General features: G+C 36.1%; 1 protein-coding gene across 10 annotated transcripts in view; it reads right to left on the reverse strand.

The window, feature by feature from the left end:
- PEAK1 (pseudopodium enriched atypical kinase 1) overlaps positions 1-23,986 on the reverse strand; it is a 308,265-nt gene that overhangs the window by 109,100 nt on the left and 175,179 nt on the right. The gene's annotated exons all lie outside the window — the stretch shown is intronic.

Consider the following 23,986-nt stretch of genomic DNA (forward strand, 5'->3'; position numbering starts at 1 on the left):
AACAAGAAAAGATTAGTAATAAATTCAATGTTCAAATTATAATAAAATTTTCGTGATTGACCAGTTTCACTAATACAGCATTCTTTTGTCTGATGATACCTTCCAACTTTGCTGCTTTTCTCCTTTAACAGTATTGTTGGCTTTGCTTAAAAGAGGACTGATTTGTCTCTGATTTATCAGATGGTTAAAGTCTGTCTAATTTGAGTAATCTCTTAAAAAAACACTGCTTTAGAAAGGTCAATTAGTTCTAAACAAATGTGTTCAGTTCAGCAAGCATCTCCTATACAGAAAGGTCCTAAACGGATAAGCCAATATTTCCTGTTGTGCTCTAGTGTATAAAGGGGCAAAGGAAGCTGTAACTGAATGCACACATTACCAGCTGGGGTCCCCAGAGTTTATAATTTCCGCCAACACTTACAGGAGATTTCCACTGAGCTGCTACACCAGCATTTTCTAGGCTTTTGCTGAATTATGCCATTTGTAGGGAGAGGGGTGTTTAAAAACACATCAAATCCATCATGAAATCTGGATGTTTTTTCCTCCACAGTGATTTCTGGTCTTTCCCAGATATTTCCACTTTTGCAGTTGCACCTTTCATGTTTACAATGTTCTGGCATTCTCCCAGCTGCTGTCTTTGCCTCCAGGCCTTCTCACCCCATCTATATACACTCATTAAAATAATGTTCTTCAATTAATTTCATCATGTAACCTGTCTGTTCAAAAAATTATCATGACTTCCTGTTTCTCAGTGTTATCAAAGCCAAATTTCTTAATTTGCGTCTCAAAACTCTCCATACTTCAGATCAATTACTATCTCCTTTTTACCGATGAAGCACTTTGAGTCTTGACTAGGGTCACACAGTTAGTAGAGGAGCTGGGATTTCAGCCCAGGCAATCTGGTTTCAAAGTTTATGTTCTCTTTTTTTTTTTTTTTTAATTAATTAATTTATTTTTTCAGTGGGTTTTGTCATACATTGACATGAATCAGCAATAGATTTACACGTATTCCCCATCCCGATCCCCCCTACCCCCTCCCTCTCCACCCGATTCCTCTGGGTCTTCCCAGTGCACCAGGTTCGAGCACTTGTCTCATGCATCCCACCTGGGCTGGTGATCTGTTTCACCATAGATAATATACATGCTGTTCTTTCGCAACATCCCACCCTCACCTTCTCCCACAGAGTTCAAAAGTCTGTTCTGTACTTCTGTGTCTCTTTTTCTGTTTTGCATATAGGGTTGCCGTTACCATCTTTCTAAATTCCATATATATGTGTTAGTATGCTGTAATGTTCTTTATCTTTCTGGCTTACTTCACTCTGTATAATGGGCTCCAGTTTCATCCATCTCATTAGGGTTATATTATAGTACATGACCCCTGTTAAGAGCCTCGTGTGTGGAGTTACCTTGCAATTGGCATTTATGGATCTCTGGATATTTTTTCCCAACTACATTATTCCCAGAGACAGTCCACTTCTTTGATATGTTCACACAAAACCCCCACAGAGTAGACAACTTAATGTTTCATTCACTGGTGTTACACTACAATGATTGTTCAGATCTTTGAATGTATCAGGTGGTTAAAACAGTTTTTGTCTATTCATATCCTCATCTGCTGTAGCTTGTGCATTTCCTTGTCTAACAATAGGGTGTTATTACATATTCCTAAATGGTATTGTGGTTCAGAAATAAGCAATGGTGGAATCTCAGCAGAGATTCACACACACACACACAATCAGATAATGAACAGAAGACTACTCTTAATGGCAATCCTAGAAATAAAACAAGTAGGAAGGCTACATGAAACATGATAGTATGTAATCTCCAGCACTGGCAATTCTAAAACGCAAAATAACTTTTAATACACTCAGTTTTCTATATATGATGAAGCCAACAAAGTAAATAAAGAGGGAGCCCTTGCTAGAAGGCACTGTGATGTACATTTCATGAGAGAAGGCAGCCAGTCATAGTCTTGTTCAATCCTAGGCAAAGTTTGTGTAAATTAAATATTCAAGCTTAGCCCTGTGCTCTGAGTATTTGATCAATCCTGAACTATGAAACAAAAAGAGAAATCAATACGTTCCCTTAATTCTGTCAAGTTTGTGGCAGCTGAAAATAAAATATATGGGTGATAGTATACATGCAGAAAGACCATTATCTGGAACAGGTCTCTTTCCTCTTCTCTTTTCCTCTGGAGTTTTTCCACCATTACATTACCAGTTAAGTTTACCTGAGATGTTTCAAAAAAAATCTGAAATATTATCATTTACAGATCTACAGAGATTAACCATATAAACATATGATGACAGAGTTGTCAATACAAAGAATTAGGCATCCACATGTTATTTCATTAACAAAAACCCATTGTTCTAAAGATTTTGGAACTAACAAGGTTATGTCCCAAGTTCAAAATAAACCAATACTCCTGTTTTTAAAATAAGACAGTGAATAACTTTGAAATTAGATCCAAAATAATAAGCTACTCCAGAGGATGGTAAGGACGCTAAAAGCCAAGATACTACCCATTTTCTCTATTATTTTTCTAAGTAGTCCAAATGCAAGCTTGGAGGAAAGTGCAAAGCCCAAAGTAAATCTCTCTAATTAAAAGATAGCTGGAGGAAGCTCTGCATAAATATTTTTTGGATGCAGAAAAAGAACTATTGTGAGAAAAATCTCACTCTTCATAAGTCAAGAGGAAAACTGAGGATAACTCAGAATAGTTAGAATAACAATACCAGCTATCACTTACTGTGGAGAAATATTATTATCTCCTTTAAGCCCCACATCTACCTTATTAAAATATTACCATTCCAGTCATATAGATAAGGAAATTGAAACTCTGAGAGATTAACTAATTTGGTCATAGACCTAGGTCCTGGTTCATACAGGACCTAGACTGTGGCATACCGGGATTAAGAACTCAGATCTAAGTCTAAAGTCTGTGCTTCTTTCTATTTGACTATACTTCAGAAGTTCTCAACCTTCAGTGCCTGCCACAATAGTCTGGGATCTTTTTCAAAATACAGATGCATGGGTTACATCCTCATAGTTCCTAAACCAGCAGGTCTGAGGTGGCACCAAAACATTTTTACTTTTTTAAAAAAGGTAGCACAGGAGTTTCTGATGCACATCAAAAGACTAGACAGGGAAAACCCAAGGCAATATAAAAGTAAATTCTTTGTCATTCTGTAATACCTGTTTTTCAGCAAGTTAACCTTTCTAATCACACATTCTGTAGGCATCCATTAAATCATCCTGTTTCCTATCAGTATGCTATCCTTAAGCAAATAAGGAGGTTGGAGTAGTATAACTGAAACAGAGGCCCATTTACTATAGGAGGAACATCAAACAGACATTGACCATTTTCCACCAATAATCTAAAAAGTGAACAACATAGAGACAGTAGAGGTAGAAGTTAGAGAAATATTGTTCTAATATCTTAATATAGCACACATTTTGGATTAGACAGGAAATGATAAAACCTTATAAAATAAACAGAAAATAACAGTTTTATTCTGGGCTTAACCTTCAGGTTTAGGTCATACCTGAATGGCCTATGGCTTTCCCTACTTTCTTCAATTGAAGCCTGAATTTTTCAATAAGGAGCTCATGATCTGAGCCACAGTCAGCTCCAGGTTTTGTTTTGCTGACTGTATACAGTGTCTCCATCTTTGACTACAAAGAAGACCAAAACCAGCCCAAAGAAAAAGAAATGTAAGAAGGCAAAGTGGTTGGCTGAGGAGGCCTTACAAATACTGAGAAAAGAAGAGAAGTGAAAAGCAAAAGAGAAAGGGAAAAATATACCCAGTTGAATGCAGATTCCAGAGAACAAGAAGAGCCAAGAAAGGCTTCTTAAAGTGAACAATGCAAAGAAATACAGGAAAACAATAGAATGGGAAAGACTAGAGATCTCTTCAAGAAAACTGGAGATACCAGGGGAACATTTCAGGCAAAGATGGGCACAATAAAGGACAGAAATGGCAAAGCAGAAGCCAGAAGACAAAACAGAAGCAGAAGAGATTAAAAAGAAGTGGCAAGAATACACAGAAGAACTATACCAAAAAAGTCTTAAAAACCCAGATAACAGTGATGGTATGGTCACTCACCTAGAGCCAGACATCCTGGGAGTGTGAAGTCAAGTGGGACTTAGGAAGCATTACTATGAATAAACCTTGTGGAAGTGATGGAATTCCAGCTGAGCTATTTCAAGTCCTAAACGATGATTTGTGAAAGTGCTGCACTCAATATTCCAGCAAATTTGGAGAACTCAGCAATGGCCACAGGACTGGAAATGGTGGGTTTTCATTCCAATCCCAAAGAAAGGAATGCCAAAGAATGTTCAAACTACTGTACAACTGTGCTCATTTCACTTGGTAGCAAGATAATGCTCAAAATCCTTCAAGCTAGGCTTCAGCAGTACATGAACTGAGAAATTCCAGATGTACAAGCTGGATTTACAAAAGGCAGATGAACCAGAGATCAAATTGCCAACAACTGTTGGATCATGGAAAGAGCAAGGGTATTCCAGAAAAACATCTACTTCTGCTTCACTGACTACACTAAAGCCTTTGACTGTGTGGATCACAACAAATTGTGGAAAATTCTTAAAAAGATGTACATACCAGACCACCTTACCTGTCTCCTGAGAAATCTGTATACAGGTCAAGAAGCAACAGTTAGAATCGGACATGGAAAAATGGACTGGTTTCAAATTGGGAAAGGAGTACATCAAAGCTGTATATTGTTACCCTGCTTATTTAACTTATACACAGAGTGCATGTGTGCTAAGTCATTTCAGTAGTGTCTGACTCTTTGCCACCCTATGGACTATAGCCCGCCAGGCTCCTCTGTCCATGGGGTTCTCCAGGCAAGAATACTGGAGTGGGTTGCCATGCTCTCCTCCAGGGAATCTTTCCAACCCAGAGATCAAACTTGGGTCTCTTAGATCTCCTGTAAAACCTGAGTCCTTTACCACTAGCGCCAAAGTACATCATGTGAAATGCCAGCCTGGAAGAATCACAAGCTGGAATCAAATTGCTGGGAGAAATATCAACAACCTTAGATATGCAGATGATACTACTCTAATGGCAGAAAGTAAAGAGAAACTAGGGAGCCTCCTGATAAAGGTGAAAGAGGAGAGTGAAAAAGCTGCCTTAAAACTCAACATTCAAAAAACAAAGATGATGGCATCCGGTCCCATCATTTCATGGCAAATAGATAGTGGAAAAGTGGAAACAGTGCCAGATTTTTTTTTCCGTGGGCTCCAAAATCACTGTGGACAGTGACTGCAGCCAAGAAAAGCTATGACAAACCTAGACAGTGTATTAAAAAGCAGAGACATCACTTTGCCAACAAAGGTCTATCCAGTCAAAGCCATGGTTTTTCCAGTAGTCATGTATGGATGTGAGAATCGTACCATAAAGAAGGCTGAATGCTGAAGTATTGATGCTTTCAAATTGTGGTGCTGGAGAAGACTCTTGAGAGTCCCCTGGACAGCAAGGAGATCAAACCAATCAATCCTAAAGGAAACCAACCCTGAATATTCATTGGAAGGACTGATGCTGAAGTTGAAGCTCCAATACTTTGGCTACTTGATGTGAAGAACCAACTCATTGAAAAAGACCCTGATGCTAGGAAAGATTGAGGACAGGAGGAGAAGGGAGTGACAGAGGATGAGATGGTTGGATGGCATCATGGATTCCATGGACATGAGGTTTGAGCAAACTCTAGGAGATAGTGAAAGACAGGGGAGCCTGGTGTGCTGCAGTCCATGGGGTTGCAAAGAGTTGGACATGACTTAGCAACTGAACAACAACAACAATCTTCAGAAGCTTACTTACAATTTGTAGAAATGAGATTTAAGTACTTTCATTTGGCCCCTCCACATGATATGGGGGATCTTAGTCCCTAATCAGGGATCAAACCCACAGCCTCTACATTGGAAGCAGAGTCTTAAGTGCTGGACTGTCAGGGGAGTCCCGAAATTTAAATAGTTTAGATACAACCATCTCCAAAATGTTTTCTGCTATTGTTCTGTAGAACACAAGTAAGAAAAAAATCCTACAGGTTAATATTTTTTCTGGTAAATGCAGATTTCTCTTAAGAAAATAGGCTAATATTTTACATACATCATTATTTTATCCATTCATTTTTACTGAGTACTTACACAAGACACTTTACTACCTCTAATTTTTTTTACCAGTTGCATTCTAATCATGCTTTTATCATTTTGAACTTGTACTTCTAACTGGACTCAAAAATATAGGGTGGTTACCAGGTCTGTTCTGTGTCCACGGGTTCTCACAGGACCTGAGTTCATAATAAGGTCAAGTTAGATAACCTGCTTTGGCCTTTAACTTTTCCACAACTTCTGGTGCAGGACTTCAGTGAATAGAGTTTGACCTGCAAGACCCTCACAATATGCTTGATCCATACTCCTCATTAGACAGATGAAGACACTAAGATGCAGAGAGAGAGAAGTAGATTAAAATATCACGTATTTGGCCAAAGCTGCTGCTTTTTTGCAGTCTAGCACCAAACTTGAAAAGTGGATACATCTCAGGCAATGCTGCACTATGAATTTTATGGGCCCAGAACACTTTATCTTCATGGCCCTTCCTCCATAAAAAAATGAAATATTATATTTATTGCCCTTTTGGTATGAAGACAAATATATTAATGTGTGTGTGTTCAGTCACTGTCATGTGTGACTCTTTGCAACCCCATGGACTGCAGCATACCAGCCTTCCCTGTCCTTCACTACCTCCCAGAGTTTGCTCAAATTCATGTTCATTGGGTTGGTATTGCTATCTAATCATCTGATCCTCTGCCGCCCTCTTCTTTTGCTTTCAATCTTTGCCAGCAACAGGGTCTTAAAACATTTTGTTCATTTGTTCCTTTGGATTTCAAAAGACTTTAAAACATTTTCATGAGCCCCTATAGGTACTGAGGGTCCTGGGCACTAAAGCATTAGATGGCTGTGGTTTTAGATGACCCATTTGACAGTCAAAACCAGCTTTTCTCTTCTCCAGGAGACATGGCTCTGCCAGAGGGCACTATCCACGTGGCTTCTCTATCACTTAGGATGTGCTGGCCATAGAAAGCTCAGCCTTTTATCAGACTATTCCAGTGATTCTCATTCCAGTAGCTCTCCAGAACCTACTTCCTCATTCTAAACCAGCCAAGCCCCCTACAAAAACATTCTGAGAGAGTCAGCAGTACTCAATAGAGATCAGCTGCCAAGCCTCTGGGAATGGAAACAATCTCCAGAGTCCCAAATATATTTGAAAGGAATACTAGACAGATCACTTCATTGGGATTTATGGCCTTTCACAGGATGGCTAGTTATCACCCATAGAGACATCCTTACTCTAAGAACAGGTACGAGGATTTTCTGGAACTAGATATGATTTTTTTTCCAGTATATTCACTATGTAAAAAGGCCATATCATTCATAAAATGGAAGAAGTTGTAACTCTACTGTAATCAGGGAAAGTCAAAGACTATCAAAGCTCCCAATATTAATTCACTTTATGAAAACTGCCATTTTAAATGGAATTATCATTCCCATAGCACCTGCTCTGACTGATTTTACTTTAGGGTCCTCAGGTATGAGGCTCAACTCAAGTGCTATCCTCTCCAGTAACTAAACATTGATCACTTCTCTCATGGTCAGAGGCATTTCACTCCTGACCACTTTTGTCACATATGTTATTTTTCTATAGCTATTTCTGATTTTTAAATTCAATGTATAATAGAATATTTTCTGACTACTATATGCTAGGTATGACATGGTATATACAAAGAGCAGTAAAAAAGACACTACTCTAGAAGAGCTAATTTCAAGCAAGGGGCAGAATAATACATAATATATTAATATTTTAAAAAAGGCAAACATAAGTGCCACTATAGTGTATTTATTGGATGAAGGAAGTACTTATCATGTAGGTGATAGCATTTGAGATGAGTGTTAATGAGGAAAGATGACACAGAATTGGAAATAAGGTAGCAAAGAAACAGCACAGCAAAAACACAGAAGTAGCAAAGTGTCAAATATATTTATAAAACAAGAAGTATAATTTGGTTTACAACATGTAGTACTACTAAGAAGTGAAAAGCAAAATTATGGGCAAAATATAAACATCTAAAAGGCGTTCTAACATCTGGGACCTCATTTTGTATTTTGTTTGTATTCTTATAGCCCAGGCTAGTTCTGGCCATTAATAACATTTGGCAATTGACTGAAGCTGTTAGAAAAGGCATTCAACAGTGTACATATTAATAAGGCACCTGTTCAAAGGTATATAATAATTACAGCAAATATATAATGACATAAGGCACTTGGGGAAAAAGTGCCCACAAATTCAGTATAAAATAGTTGTAGTTAACAAAGAATAGATTTGGGGAAAATCATCTTAACCTTTCTTGTAATATAGATTTGGTATTTTGAAATGTTACAATACCCATCACAAATTTCATGACATTTCCTCCACCAAAGCTCAGAAATAAAGTATGTGCACTTCAATAAAAAACAATTCCAGTCATTTAGAATACTAAGTCTACTTTTCATCAAGTCTCCCAAGACAGGTGCTGATTCAGTTTAACAAAGGAAAACTGCAATGGCTTCCTAAGTAAAGGGAGGCAGCTAAAACTAAAGGCCAAGTTTTACTGAGAACAATTTGCAACTGCATAGTTAGATAACAAAGGGAATTAAAGACAGCATCTTCAGTTTGAGAAACTGCCCAAATTAAACTAAAATTTAGAATTTTCTTGCAGTAACAAAATTTCAGAGCATAATTTTATTTTCAGATGTGGATAAAATATTGTATTTAAAATATACAAGTAGATTCAAAATTTCAGAAATAAATGGAAGTTAACTATTTGAACAATATAATTACTTTACAAGAAAAATTAGAATGCATGCAGATACAATGTAACAAATGTTCAATTTAACAATATATTTTAAAAGCTAAATGTATAATAAAACAATTGGTATACTCATTTTCTCTGATCATTAATCTACTCTCTTCTAAGGTATCAATGATTAATGTCTTCCTACACACATGTATAAATTCACTTTCTTACAAGCATCTCTGCCTGTGTTTAAATTGATATACTATGTAATTTGAACAAAAACAGATATTTTCTCTAACAACCATTATGACTCAAAACTATTGTAAATGCTTCTTCAAGAGTGGCCCACAGTCCACATGACTCATATCTCACCTGGTATGTTTGCTCAAAATGTAGGTCTTTACTCCAACAATTCTTGGATCTCACCAAGATACAAAATCATTGCCCTTTTATTGTAACGAGTATTCTTCTCTCTTACTCAGAATAAATCCCACAAACAGTTATGTTTTCAACTTTGCAACACTCTCTAGTCCTTTCTTTCCTCTTTCAACCCTGTCAGCCTGAGTAGATGACTACCAGAGAAAAGCCATACAACTTTGCTGACTGCTTTCACTTAAAATGTATTACTGTGTTACTACAAGTCTCAAATGGGGACTCAATACTGTCAGAAACAGAATCCAAATCAGGTGTTTCTATATACCTACTTTGCCACTTTGAGGTAACTATTTCACAATTTTCTTGTCTCCTCAAATCTCTGACATCCCTTTCCCAAGTCCGTTACTACAGATGACCTTGCCTCATACTTGAGGGGAGAATGAAAGTGAAAGTGAAGTCACTCTTTGCACCTCCATGGACTGTAGCCTACCAGGTTCCTCCATCCATGGGATTTTCCAGGCAAGAATACTGGAGTGGGTTGCCATTTCCTTCTCCAGGAGATCTTCCCAACCCAGGGATTGAACCCGAGTCTCCCGCATTGTAGGCAGACGCTTTACCATCTGAGCCACCAGGGAAGTCACTTGAGGGGGAAAAATAGATCCAAATAGATGAATTTTATCTCATCTTCCCATTAATTCTACCAGTCTGACTTCACATATGTTACCTCCACTGCCCTAACAATGGAAAAAGGATTTGTGTCCCTCTTTAAAGCCAACCCTTCCACTTGTGGTCAGAATCTCACCCACTTGTGACTTCTCAAGGATTGTTACTGCAATATCTTTTCTCTTCTCAATATCATCAATTTCTTCAGTCCAGATAATTCCCACTGGCATATGGATGTGCCTCAATTCCACTCATTTTATTTTTACATTTTTATTTTATTTATTTATTTATTTTGGCTGCACTGGGTCTTTGTTGCCGCATGTTGACCTTTCTCTAGTTGCGGCAAACGGGGGCTACTCTCTAGTTGCAGTGCACACTGGCTTCTCGTGGTGGTGGCTTCCCTTGTTGTGGAGCATGAACTCTGGGGTGCTTTGACTTCAGTAGCTGTGGCATGTGGGCTTAGTTGCCCCACAGCAGATCGTCCCACACCAGGAACTGAACCAGTGTCCTCTGCATTGCAAGGGGGATTCTTAACCAATGGACCACTAGGGAAGGCCAATCCCATTCATTTTAAAAAACAACCTTCCCTGTATTTATGTCTCCCTCTAGGTACTGCAGCACTCCTGTATTACCTTCCACAACAAAACTCTGCAAGAAGAGTACCCTTTTCATACAAATTAAAATTTTTTTAATTCTAGTTCTGTGAAAAATGCCATTGGTAATTGTGACAGAGATTGCACTGAATCTGAAGACTGCCTTGAGTAGTACAGCCATTTTACCAATATTGAGTCTTCTAATTCAAGAACACAGTATATCTTTCCATCTGTTTGTATTGTCTTCAATTTCTTTCACCAGTGTCTTATAGTTTTCAGAGTACAAGTCTTTTGCCTCCTTAGGTAGGTTTATTCCTGGGTATTTTATTCTCTTTAATGTGATAGTAAATGGGATTGTTTCTTTAATTTTTCTTTTTTCTTTTTTTTTTTGTTATTAGTGTATAGAAATGCAACAGATTTCTGTGTATGAGTTTTGCATCCTGCAACTTTACCAAATTAATTTATGAGCTCTACAGTTTTCTGGTGGCATCTTTAGGCTTTTCTATATATAATATCATGTCATCTGTGAGTAGTGACAGTTTTCTTTTCCAATTTGGATTGCTTTTCTTTTTTCTTCTCTGATTGCTGTGGCTAGGACTTCTGATACTATGTTGAATAAAAGTGGTGAGAGTGGGCATCTCCTTGTCTTATTTCTGATCTTAGAGGAACTAGTTTCAGCTTTTCACCATAGAGTATGATGTTAGCTCTAGGTCTGTCACTATGGCCTTACACTGAGGTAGGTTCCCTCTATGCTCACTTTCTGGAGAGTTTCTATCATAAATGGATGTTGAAATTTATCAAAAGCTTTTTCTGCATCTCCTGAGATGATCACATAGCTTTTATTCTTCAGTTTCTTAATGTGGTGTATCACACTGATTGATTTGTGGGTACTGAAAAAGTCTTTGCATCATTTAGATAAATCCCACTTGATCATGGTGTCTGATCCTTTTTGTAATTTTAAAATTTGTATGGAATCACAAAAGACCCTGAATAGCCAAAGCAATCTTGAGAAAGAAAAATGGATCTAAAGGAATCAGACTCTCTGACTTCAGACTACATGACAAAGCTATAGTAATCAAAACAGTATAGCACTGGCCAAAAAACAGACATATATATCAATAAAACAGGATAGAAAGACCAGAAACAAAGCTACACAACTGTGGTCAATTAATCTACAACAAAGAATGCAAGAATACACAATGGATAAAAGGCAGGTTCTTTAATAAGTGGTGCTGGGAAAACTAGACAGCCACATGTAAAAGAATGAAATTAGAATATTCTCTAACACCATATACAAAAATAAATTCAGAATGAATTAAAGACCTAAATGTAAGACTAGATACTATAAAACTCTCAAAGGAATACACAGGCTGAACACTCTTTGACACAAATCACAGCAATATCTTTTTGGATCTATCTCCTAGAATAAAGGAAATACAAATAAATGAATGGGACCTCATTAAACTTAAAAGCTTTGCACAACAAAGGAAACTACATACAATGGAAGAAATACTTGCAAAGAGTGCAACTGACAAGGGATTAATTTCAAAAATATACAAAAAGCTCATACAGCTCAATATCATAAAACAAACAACCCAATCAAAAAATAAGCACAAGATCTAACTAGACCTTTCTCTAAAGAAGACACACAGATGGCCAAGAGGCACATGAAAAGATGCTCAATAATGCTAATTATTAGAGAAATGAAAATTAAAACTACAATGAAGATCATCTCATACCAGTCAGAGAGGCCATCATTAAAAAGTCCATTAAAAAGTCCACAAACAATAAATGCTGGAAAAGGTGTGGAATAAAAGAAACATTTCTACACTGTTGGTAAGAATGTAAATTAGTACAGTCACTATGGAGAACACTTTGGAGGTTCCTTAAAAAGCTAAAAATAGAGTTGTATGATCCATGATCCCACTTCTAGGTATATATCCAGAGGAAACTCAAATTTAAAGAGATACATGTACCCCAATGTTCACTGCAGGACTATTTACACCCACATGGAAGCAACCTAAATGTCCACTGACAGATGAATAGATAAAGAAGATATATATGCATATATATATATAATGGAATATTACTCAGTTATAAAAATAATGAAGTAATGTCATTTGCAGCAACATGGGTAGACCTTGCAATTACCAAATTAAGTGAAGCAAGTCATTCTTTACACTGTTATTAGTCAATGCTCTAAAACCTTCGGTGAGATCCTCAGTTTTCATGGAATAAAACCTAACTCCCTTGTTAAGATATTCAAAACTTTTCATGATTTCAACTCATCTTACCTTCTCATTCCCATCTATCAGTGCATTTCCTTCAACTATCCTTTAATCATGTAAGACTGCATGCCCCAGACATGACTGGATTGACCTACCTCTAAACTTTGGCTCATGCTATTCCTTCACCCTAGGAACAATCATGGAATACACAGAACATTGCACTGGTATCAAGAAACTTGGGTCAGAGTTCCAACCCTACCATGTGTCCTCTCTTGAGTTCATTCTTGATAGGTAAAATAGGGACAAAGTACCAGCCTCAGGATTAAACAAGAATGCATTTCAGAGTTTTTTTTTATGAATTCTAAACGGTACACAAAATACTGACAAATTCTTCCAGATAATGACTCTACAATTTTACAAACCCACAATTACTAATAGAATATCCTTTTTTCCATATACCTGCCACCACTGGACACACCAATTAAAAAAAAAAAAAAAAACTTCTGCCAATCCAGTAGATTAAAACAATTTTATTATCTTTAAAACTTGCATTTCCCTGATTATTAGATTAAACATCTTTCCCAATGTTTATTAGGTATTTTCTTTACTTTTAATTCCCTGATCATATTCTTTGCCCATTTTTCTATTTCCTCCTCCCTTTTTTATACTATAAATATATTACTGTGCTGTCTTATCCATTTGAAATATTCTTTTAAGTCTGGCACTTAGCTTATTAATTTGTTTAAAGGTTTTTTTCTCATAAAGAAGTTTTTATTTTGCTCTAAGTGAACTATCTATTTTTTAAAAATGGTTTTTGATCTTGATAGCTAATTTTAAGGCCTTCCCTACCTCATGGTCACAAACACTTTCTTCTAACATTTGCAAAGTACTTCTTATATTTAGATTTTTATTACATTTAATTCTTATTTTTGTGAATGGTGTGAACATTTTCATATATCTTTCTAAACGCACACTATTTATTGAATAGTCCATTCTTTATATACTGATTTAAAGTATCACATTTATTCTACATTTAAATTGGGAGATATACAGATACCTGAGACAGATATGGGTCTATCTCAGAATCTTTACTCTGTTATTGATATAGTTGTCTTTCCCTATGCCAATACCACACTTCTGCATTTTACTGAATGCTTTTTGGGGGTGCTACTGAGACGACCCAAGTTTCTTGATACCAGTGCAATGTTCTGTGTATTCCATGATTGTTCCTAGGGTGAAGGAATAGCATGAGCCAAAGTTTAGAGGTAGTTTTCTCCTCTAATAACTAACTAAGTTTACAGTGCTGACCCATCTTTTCATTCTTAGTGTAAGTACTAAGTAAACAGTTCAGCATTTTAATATCTTATTTATGATTTTTTTTAGTCCTATATCTAGAAATAAGATAGACCTGTAGTTTTTCCTTCCTCTCACCACCTCCCCTGCCCCCTGACTTCTTGCTCTCTCTCTTTCTTTTTTCTGTGTCCTCCCTGTTTCGTTTGGGTATTAGTGTCACATGATCATCATGAAACCTATCGGGTAGGGTCCTATCTTTTTACACATCATGCAAGATTACATAGGAAGTCTTTAAAAGTTTACTAGAATTCACCTGTAAAACTTTGGCCATTGTCGGGACACATCTTTAAATTTTTTTTCAATTCCTTTAGATAATTATTAGTTAACTCAAGGTTTTTACCATTTCATGTGGTAGTTTAAATAAGTCATATTTCTGAAAAATTACTCACTGAATCTTGACTTTCACATTTTATTTACACACATTTATACAGAGTTCTTACCACTTTACAAATCTCTGTATCTTCAGTTGTGCTTATTTTTTAATTTCTAATATTAATTAGTATCTTTTCTTTTCCAGACTTATGAAGATTAATCTATGTTATCAATGTTTTAATCAATCAACAAAATGCTGATTTCTGATTTCACCCGTATTAATTTGGACCTTTATCTTCTTTGAATTATTTTATCATTCTCTTTTAATATTTAAGTCAATTATTTAATTCATTAATTTAATTTATGCAAATGACTTAAGTTTTATGGAATGAAACATGCATCCATAAAAAGTTTAGTAATACAAAAGTACAAAATAGTAAGCAACAAACCAACCGATATCCCATTACTCAGAAAGGAAAAGTGCTAACATTAATTGAATGTTATTCCACACATCTCTCTAAGCATTTATGGAGATGAATGGATGACTCTATTTATCCCTATTTATCCTTTTTCTTCCCAATTTTATGGTCTTTCTTAAAAACAGTCTTAAACTGTTTTTAACTTCAAAAAGCTTTAAAAGTTACAGAAAACAGCAAAATTCTGTAAAGCAATTATCCTTCAATAAAAAACATTAATTTTTTAAAAGGGGAAGATTCTAAAAAATTTTTTTTTCTTTTTTAATAAATGTAATGTCATCTTGCATGTCTCTGAGAATATATTTATTCCAAAGTTCTGTTTTGCTCTATTAACTCTGATTCCTTCGATATTAGGTCTTCCATTTTATAGTTTGGAACCTTCCGTCATGGTATTAGCTTTCTTTAAATATTTTGTGATACTGAGTTGTGGGATCATCTTCATTTAGGCTTGAGAGATATCTTGTTAGTCTGTGACTGATGTGATTACAGAAGCATTTTTTTCAGGGGAAAGGCAAAATATTTTACTGGGTAGTGAACATGGATAGTTAAATATTTGGGGGGCTGCCTATCCTTTCTGGATATTGACAACAGGGTGATTCCGTTGGCTTTTTAAACATGCTTTCTTTCTCTCCTTGCCTGTATTGGGCCTCAGATGTGACACACAGGATCTTCGCTGCGTCACGCAGGTTCTTCCACTGCAGGGCACAGGCTCTGTAGTTGCGGTACACGCGCTGCAGAGCCAGTGGGTTTCAGTAGCTGTGGTGTGCTAGCTTAGCTGCTCTGCGGCATGTGGGGTCTTAGTTCCTGGACCAGGCATCAAAGCGGCATCCCCTGCACTGCAAGGTGGATTCTTAACCACTGGACCACCAGGGAAGTCCCTGCTTTGGCGTTTAAAGCACCCACGTTGTCGGGTTTTGCACCATACACACCAAGGAGAATAAAGTTTGGGACAGGTAGATCCATATGTTTGCTTGTCCAGCAAGCCAGACATAACACAGCTTTATAATCACACATCTTTTACAGTATTCCACTTCTGTGTGTGTTTCCTCATCTGCACTCCCATTCCATTTTCAAGGTCTTTTCATGGGATTTTGCCAATTTTGCTTTTTGTTTTCCTTTCACAGTTGTGTTTGATCGGTACTGTGTATTTTTTGGAGGAGGAAGGAGGGAAAACTATTAGGAATAAAAAGCATCAAAGGGAGGCTTTAGCATGTCCTCAGTGTACCACTATGCATTGGAAGTTTCAAACAGATATGCTTTGGCACAGATAAATGGACAACATTGTACATACTTTTAAAGGAAAATGTTTTTTTCCTGTATTTTCTCTTCTACTGAAGTATGGTCTTGTAAAAGTAAGCACAGGGCATTATCCAGTGTTTTCTAATCCTGGATGAACATTATTAATCTGGGGAAGCTGTTCAAACATATTAAAATCTAACAACAGAAATGCCATTTTAACTGGGTTGGGGTAAGAACCATTGGTATGGTGGGAAAACTACAGACTTTAGGATTAGAATTATCACTTACTGTGATCTGTAACTTTAGGCAAGAAACAAATTTTTGAGCCTTAGTTTCCCATCTATAAATTGAATTTACAAGATTATGGTAAAGATTAGAGATAATGTAAGAAGAGAGACTAGCAACATGCAAGACAAATAGCAAATGACTAATAAATGTATTTATGCTCTTCTAAATATATTTATAAGTAAGTAGACAAAACCCCATGGCATTAGAAAAGAGAGCAAGTAAAATAGATATCCCTTCATATGCTAAAATCTTACAAATGACAAATTTAATACTAAAAGTCACAAAATTGTTCATAGGAGTTTACAATCATTCCCAGATATTCCAAACTAAGACTGTGGGATTTACCGAGTGTTCCTACCACATTTTATTGTACCCCTGGGCTCTTTTAATGTTCTTATTTCAATGCATTTCTTTTGAAAGGATAACTCTCTAAGCTATTACAAGATTTCTGAGCCATTCTTCATTTCTACATTTCAATGTCTGAGAGTAAAAACAGCAGCTTATAACAGTGGCAACCTGGTTATATGTTTCTGTCTATACTCATTTAAGTATTTTGTGAGAAACAGACAAGTACTTTGAAATTGCAGGCAATGAAAAACTAGAAAGCTGTGGCACCCACAAATTAAACCAACTTTAGTGTCTCTAATGCATGAAACAATCCATCCCAAATTACAGTGAGCAACTGGAGACAACTCCATTTTTAGCATATTAGCCAAACACAGTGATGTCCATTTGCACATTTACAATGATCACAAGTAAATGTGCATATTTCTATCATTTGTATCATTCAGAAGCACAAGTATGCCACTTGGCATAACGTACCTACTTAATAAGTAATATTAACTGAATTCTTTAAAAAGTGTTAACCCATGCCCAATTATAGCTATGATTATTCACATATAAACAATAAAGGAAAATTATTTTTTCCTTGTTCTGTAAAATGTTTAAATGTCCAAAGGTTATTAATATTCACATGTATTACATAATAGGACTTAATTTCTCAAATCATTACTGTAAAATTAGACCCACATCAATACTAATAGTCAATTTGACAATAACATCTTAAATTATCTGACACTGATTTTCAAAAACAAATTCTATGGCCAAGAAATATATGGAAAAGTGTTCAATGTCCTTAGTCACCAGTGAAAAGCAAATTAAAATTTCAATAAAATACCATTACAAGCTCACTGGAATTGTGAAAGTGATACAATGTAATAACACCAAATGCTGGAGAGAATGTAGAATAACTGGAACCCTAGTATCTTATTTTTGCTTAGTTATGCCATGTAGGATCTTTAGTTGCATCATGTAAACTCTTAATCGTGGCATGTGGGATCTAGTTCCATGACCAGGGATTGAACCTGGGCCCCCCTGCATTGGGGGTATGGAGTCTTAGGCACTGGACAACCAGGGAAGTCCTGGGAACTTTAATATCTTAACAGTGGGAGTGAAAGACACAGTAAATGACACATAACTCACAGACAACAAGATCTTACTTATAGGTAGAAAATCCTAAAGAATAGACACACACACACAACTATGAGAACTAATAAAAGACTTTGGCAGTTTCAAGATACAAGATTTATACAAAAAAATCACTTGTATTTCTAACACTAAAAATGAGCATGAAAATGAGATCAAGAAGATAATTCCATTTACGATAGAATGAAAAAGAATAAAATAGTTAGGAAGAAAATCAAGGAAGTGCAAGATTGTGCACTAAAAACTACAAAACACTAATGAAAGAAATTAGAGGCAACCTAAATAAATAAAAAAGCATTCCATGTTCATGGACTGGAAAACTTAATATTGTTAAGATATCAGTATTCCCAAAGTTGATCTTGTGATTCAATGCAATCCCCATCAAAACCTTTTTCCCTTATTTAGAAATTGACAAGTTAATCATAAAATTCATATGGAATCTCAAGAGACCCTGAATAACCAAGACACTCGGATGGAAAGAAATTGAAAGATTCACACTTCCCCAGTTCAAAACTTATTACAAAGCTACAGTAATCAACATAGTGTGGTACTGGCATAAGAACAGACAAATGGAACAGGATTGGGAGTTCAGAAATAAACCCATACATTGGAAGTCAGCTGAGTTTTGACAAGTGTGCCAAGATCATTCAATGGGCTAAATAACAGTTTCTTTAACAACAGTGCTGGTAAAACTAATATCAACATGTAAAAGAATGAAGTTGGACCCCTACCTCACATCATATACAGAAATTAACTCAAAACGGATCAACAATCTAAATGCAAGAACTAAAACTATAAAGCTTTTAGAAGAAAACACAGGGGAAAGTTTCATTACTTTGACTTTGACAATGGATACTTAGATATGATACCAAAAAATGTAAGAAATAAAAGAAAAAAATTTTAAATCTTTTGGGCATCAAGACACTATCAAGAAAATGAAAAAAATTACAGAATGGGAGAAAATATATACGAATCACATATCTAATAAAATATTTGTATTTAGGATATATAAAGAACTCTCACAACACAATAGCAAAAAGAAAAGCAACTCAATTAAAAAATGAGCAAAGGACTTGAATACATTTCTCCAAAAATGATATAGAAATGGCCAACAAATAAACAAAAAGATACTCAGCATCATTAGTTATAAGTAAAATGCAAATCAAAACCATGAGATACCACTTCAATCCACTAGCATGGCCATAATCATAAAGACAAAAAAAAAAAAAAAACCACCAAGAATTGGTGAGCATATGGATCTTGTAAATTTCTGACAGGAATGTAAAATGGTACGGCTACTATGGAAAACAGTGTGGTGGTTCCTCAAAATTTAAACATAGAATTACCATCAGTTCAGTTCAGTTGCTCAGTTGTGTCTGACTCTTTGCGACCCCATGAATCACAGCACGCCAGGCCTCCCTGTCCATCATCAACTCCCGGAATTTACTCAAAGTCATGTCCAGCGAGTTGGTGATGGCATCCAACCATCTCATCCTCTGTCGTCCCCTTCTCCTCCTGCCCCCAATCCTTCTCATCATCAGAGTCTTTTCCAATGAGTCAACTCTTTGCACGAGGTGGCCAAAGTATTGGAGTTTCAGCTTCAGAATCAGTCCTTCCAGTGAACACCCAGGACTCATCTCCTTTAGGATGGACTGGTTGGATCTCCTTGCATACTACCCAGTAATTCTACTGCTGGGTATATACCTCAAAGAATTGAAAAAAGGGACTCAAACAAATATGAATGTTGTATTTGAATGTGAATGTTCACAGCAGCATTATGTTCAATAGCCAAAATGTAGAAGCAACACAAGTGTCCATTGACGAATGAATAAACAAAACGCAAGTGTCCATTGACAAATGAATAAACAAAATGCAGAATGAATAAGCAAAACAAAAATAAGTGCATGCTAAGTTGTTTCAGTCATGTCTGACTCTTTGCAACCCTATGGACTGTAGCCTACCAGGCTTCTCTGTCCATGGGAATTCTCTAGGCAATAATACTGGAGTGGGTTGCCATTTCCTTCTCCAGGGGATCTTCCTGACCCAGGGATCGGACATGAGTCTTTTATGTCTCCTGCATTGGCAGGTGGGTTCCTTACCACCAGCATCACCTGGGAAGCCCCAGAACATAATGTACAATGGAATATTATTCAGCTATAAAAATGAATGAAGCATTGATACATGCTACAAATGTAGATGAAATTCAAAAACATTATGCTAAGTAAAAGAAGTCACATATAAAAGATCACATATATTAGTGCATTCATGTGAAATATCAAGAATAGTTAAAACCATACAGATAGAAAGCAGATTAGGAGTTGAAGGGGGCTGGGCGAAGAGGGGGAATAAAGAATGACTGCTTAATGGATAAGGGATTTCCTTTTGGGTTGATGAAAATGTTTTGAAACTTAACAGAGATGGTGGTTATACAACCTTGTGAATGTACTAAATGCTATTGAATTATGACTTTAAAATGGTTAATTTTATGTTATGTCAATTTTACCTCAATAAAAATAAATATATGAATAAGAAAAAAATTCTGATGCCTCTTATTAGCAGTTATTAAGACCATTTTGGGTCTTGCCTAAGGAAGACACACACAGTTAAAAAAAAAAAGATTTAGAAATTACAAGAAGAAATTGGTTATAGTTGCATTACAAAAAATTATCTTTTATTTCACTTGGGAAAATACAAGAGCAAATAAGTTGACGGATAAATAACCAGTAATCATATAAACATTGTTCTGTTTAGTTTTCTATATAATTACTCTTAACAGAACTTTTGGTTGGACATACACATTTTTCTTGCTCAAATATTCCTTCATCAATGAGTCCTATCCTTACCAACATATTTAAATTTTTCATGAGCTGTCTACTACTTCTAATCTGACTATCATACTATACTTTTGTCCATAAAACAGTAACACCTGCTTAACACCTAATAATGTGTAATGCAACTTACTAATTAGGTTCATTGTTGATGTTTATTTCCCTCTGCTAGAATATATGTTCCATGAAGATGGTCATTTTTGTCTGTTTTATTCCTGAATGAATTCTCAGTGCCTAGAACCATGCTCAGCACACTGTGAGTACTAAATAAATATCTGTTGAGAGAATGAAGTGAATTAGCAGGCCAGAGAAACTGAAAACCAAGTGTCTAGGGAGGGAGGGAGAAAAGGGAAAAGACAATAAAAATCATGTCATGCATCAGGTATCAGAACCTGTAGGCAAGTGCATGTTGTAGGAATAAAAACAGCAGATTGGTAGAACACATTAATAACTGAGGGTCCAGAGACTCATACTATTCAAAATGTTCATGATATTTAAAATTACCTGGCATATAAAGAAGGCCATAGGAAAAGACAATCAACAGATGCCAGTTCAAGATGACATAGATGGTAAAGTTACCAGACAAAGACATTTAATTACCCATTAAAAAATACTTGTGAAATACATACAATGGTAAAAACTCTTGAATCAAATGGAAAGTTAGAAAGTCGCAGAAAAGAGATAGAAGATACGAAGAAAAACTAAACAGAAATTTTGGGATTGAAAAATACAACATTTTAAATGGAAAAATCAACTGGGAAGGCTCAATAACCAATGACAAAGGAAAAAGTCAGTGAATTTGAGGATAGTTAATAAAAATTATACAATCTGAATGACAGAAATAAATTTGAGCTAACGAAAAAGAAAAAGAGGACAGCTTCAGAGACCAAAAATAACCAAAGGCCTATCATCAATGTTACTGGAGGCTCAGAAGGAAAGGAAAAAGAGCATGGTGCTACAGGGAACTCAGCCGAGTGCTCTGTGATAACCTAGAGGGGTGGGATGGGGTAGGAGGTGGTAGGGAGGCTCAGGAGGGAGGGGATATATGTATACTTATGGCTGAATCACATTGTCATATGGCAATGTAAAACCAAAACAACATTGTAAAACAATTATCCTCCAATTAAAAATGAAAAAAAAAATTTCTGAATTGTAAAAAAAGAAAAGAAGAAAAATAATATGGTGCTAAAAATACAGAAGAAATAATGTCTAAAAATTTCTCAAGTTTGGCAAAACATACAAAGCTACAGATTTAAAAAGCCCAGTGAACTTAGTAAAGGATAAGCACAAAGATATCCAAACCCAGGATATCATAATCACACTTGATGAAAACTAAGAAACAAAAGGAGAAACTAGCTAAAGAAAAACAATACTTTTAGGGAATCAACTGGAATGACTTAAAATTTCTCACCAGAAACAGTGGAGAAGAGTAACAGGAAGTAACACATTATTTTTAAAGCCTTGAAAGAACTGAACTATCAACTAAGGATTCTATTCTACAAAAATGTTCTTCAGGTGTAAAGGTCAGATATAGATGCTTTAGATGAAGGAGAACAAGAGAAAAGGTTGCCAGCAGACATGCTATAAAATAATTGCTTTTAATGTTATTCAAAGAGAAGCTATCAGTAGGAAGCTTGGAAGATTAGGAATAAAGAATGAGGAAGAGAAACTGTAAATATCTGGATAAACATAACAGACTATTCTTTCCTCTTGAATTATGTTTGACATCTGAAAGCAAAAAATTATATGGTCTGATAGAGTTTTCAATGCATGTAGTATAATATATAAGAAACATAACCTAAAGGGGGCAAAGATGAAGTCATTTTTATGGTGATAAGATTTCTACATTTTACTTGAAATAGTAAAATACTGATTCTTAGTAGATTGTACAAGGTTTAGTATGTACATTGCAATCCTTAGAGTGTCTACAAAGACATAGAGTAAAACACATAATAGATAAGTTAAGCAGAATAACAGAAAATGTTCAAATTAGTCAGGAAAGAGAAAACAATATTAAAAAAAACAGAACAAACAGAAAATAAATAGTACACCTAAATTCAAATATGTCAATTAGGACTTCCCTAGCTAGTCTTCAACAGTAGTGAAATAAGAACTTCCAGATGTACAAGATGGATTTAGAAAAGGCAGAGGAACCAGAGATCAAATTGCCAATATCCACTGGATCACAGAAAAAGCAAGAGAATTCCACAAAAACATCTAATTCTGCTCCATTGACTATGCTAAAGCCTTTGACTGTGTGGATCACAATAAACTGGAAAATTCTGAAAGATCGGAATATCAAACTACCTTACCTCCCTCTGAGAAATCTGTATGCAGGTTAAGAAGCAACAGAACTGGACATGGAAAAATGGACTGGTTCAAAATTGGAAAAGGAGTACGTCAAGGCTGTATATTGCCACCCTGCTTATTTAACTTATACACAGAGTAAATACATCATGCAAAATGCCGGGCTGGATGAAGCACAAGCTGGAATCAAGATTGCTGGGAGAAATATCAATAACCCCAGATATGCAGATGACATACCATTATGGCAGAAAGAGAAGAGCAACTCTGGAGCCTCTTGATGAAGGTGAAAGAGGTAAGTTAAAAAGTTGGCTTAAAACTTAACATTCAAGAAACAAAGATCATGGCATCCAGTCCCGTCACTTCAAGGCAAATAGATTGGGAAATAATGGAAACAGTGACAGACTTTATTTTCTTGGGCTCCAAAATCACTGCAGATGGTGACTGCAACCATGAAATTAAACGACGCTTGCTCCTTGGAAGAAAAGCTATGACAAACCTAGGTAGCGTATTAAAAAGCAGAGACATCACTTTGCTGACAAAGGTCCGTCTAGTCAAAGCTATGGTTTTTCCACTAGTCATGTATGGATGTGAAAGTTGGACCACAAAGGAGGCTAAGAGACTACGAATTAATGCTTTTGAAGTGTGGTGTTGAAGAAGACTCTTGAGAGTTCCTTGGACTGCAAGGAGATCAAACCAGTCAATCCTAAAGGAAATCAACCTTGAATATTCATCGGAAAGACTGACGCTGAAGTTGAAATGCCAATACTTTGTCCACCTGATGGGAAGAGCCGACTCAATGGAAAAGAGCCGACTCAATGGAAAAGACCCTGATGCTGGGAAAGATTAGGGCAGGAGGAAAAGGGGGCGACAGAGGAAAGATGGTTGGATGGCATCACAAACTCAGTGGACATGAATTTGGGCAAACTCCGGGAGACAGTGTAAGACAGGGAAGCCTGGCATGCTTGCAGTCCATGGGGTCACAAAGAGTT

Source organism: Cervus elaphus, chromosome 13 (assembly GCF_910594005.1).
Source record: "Cervus elaphus chromosome 13, mCerEla1.1, whole genome shotgun sequence".
NCBI lineage: Eukaryota > Metazoa > Chordata > Mammalia > Artiodactyla > Cervidae > Cervus > Cervus elaphus.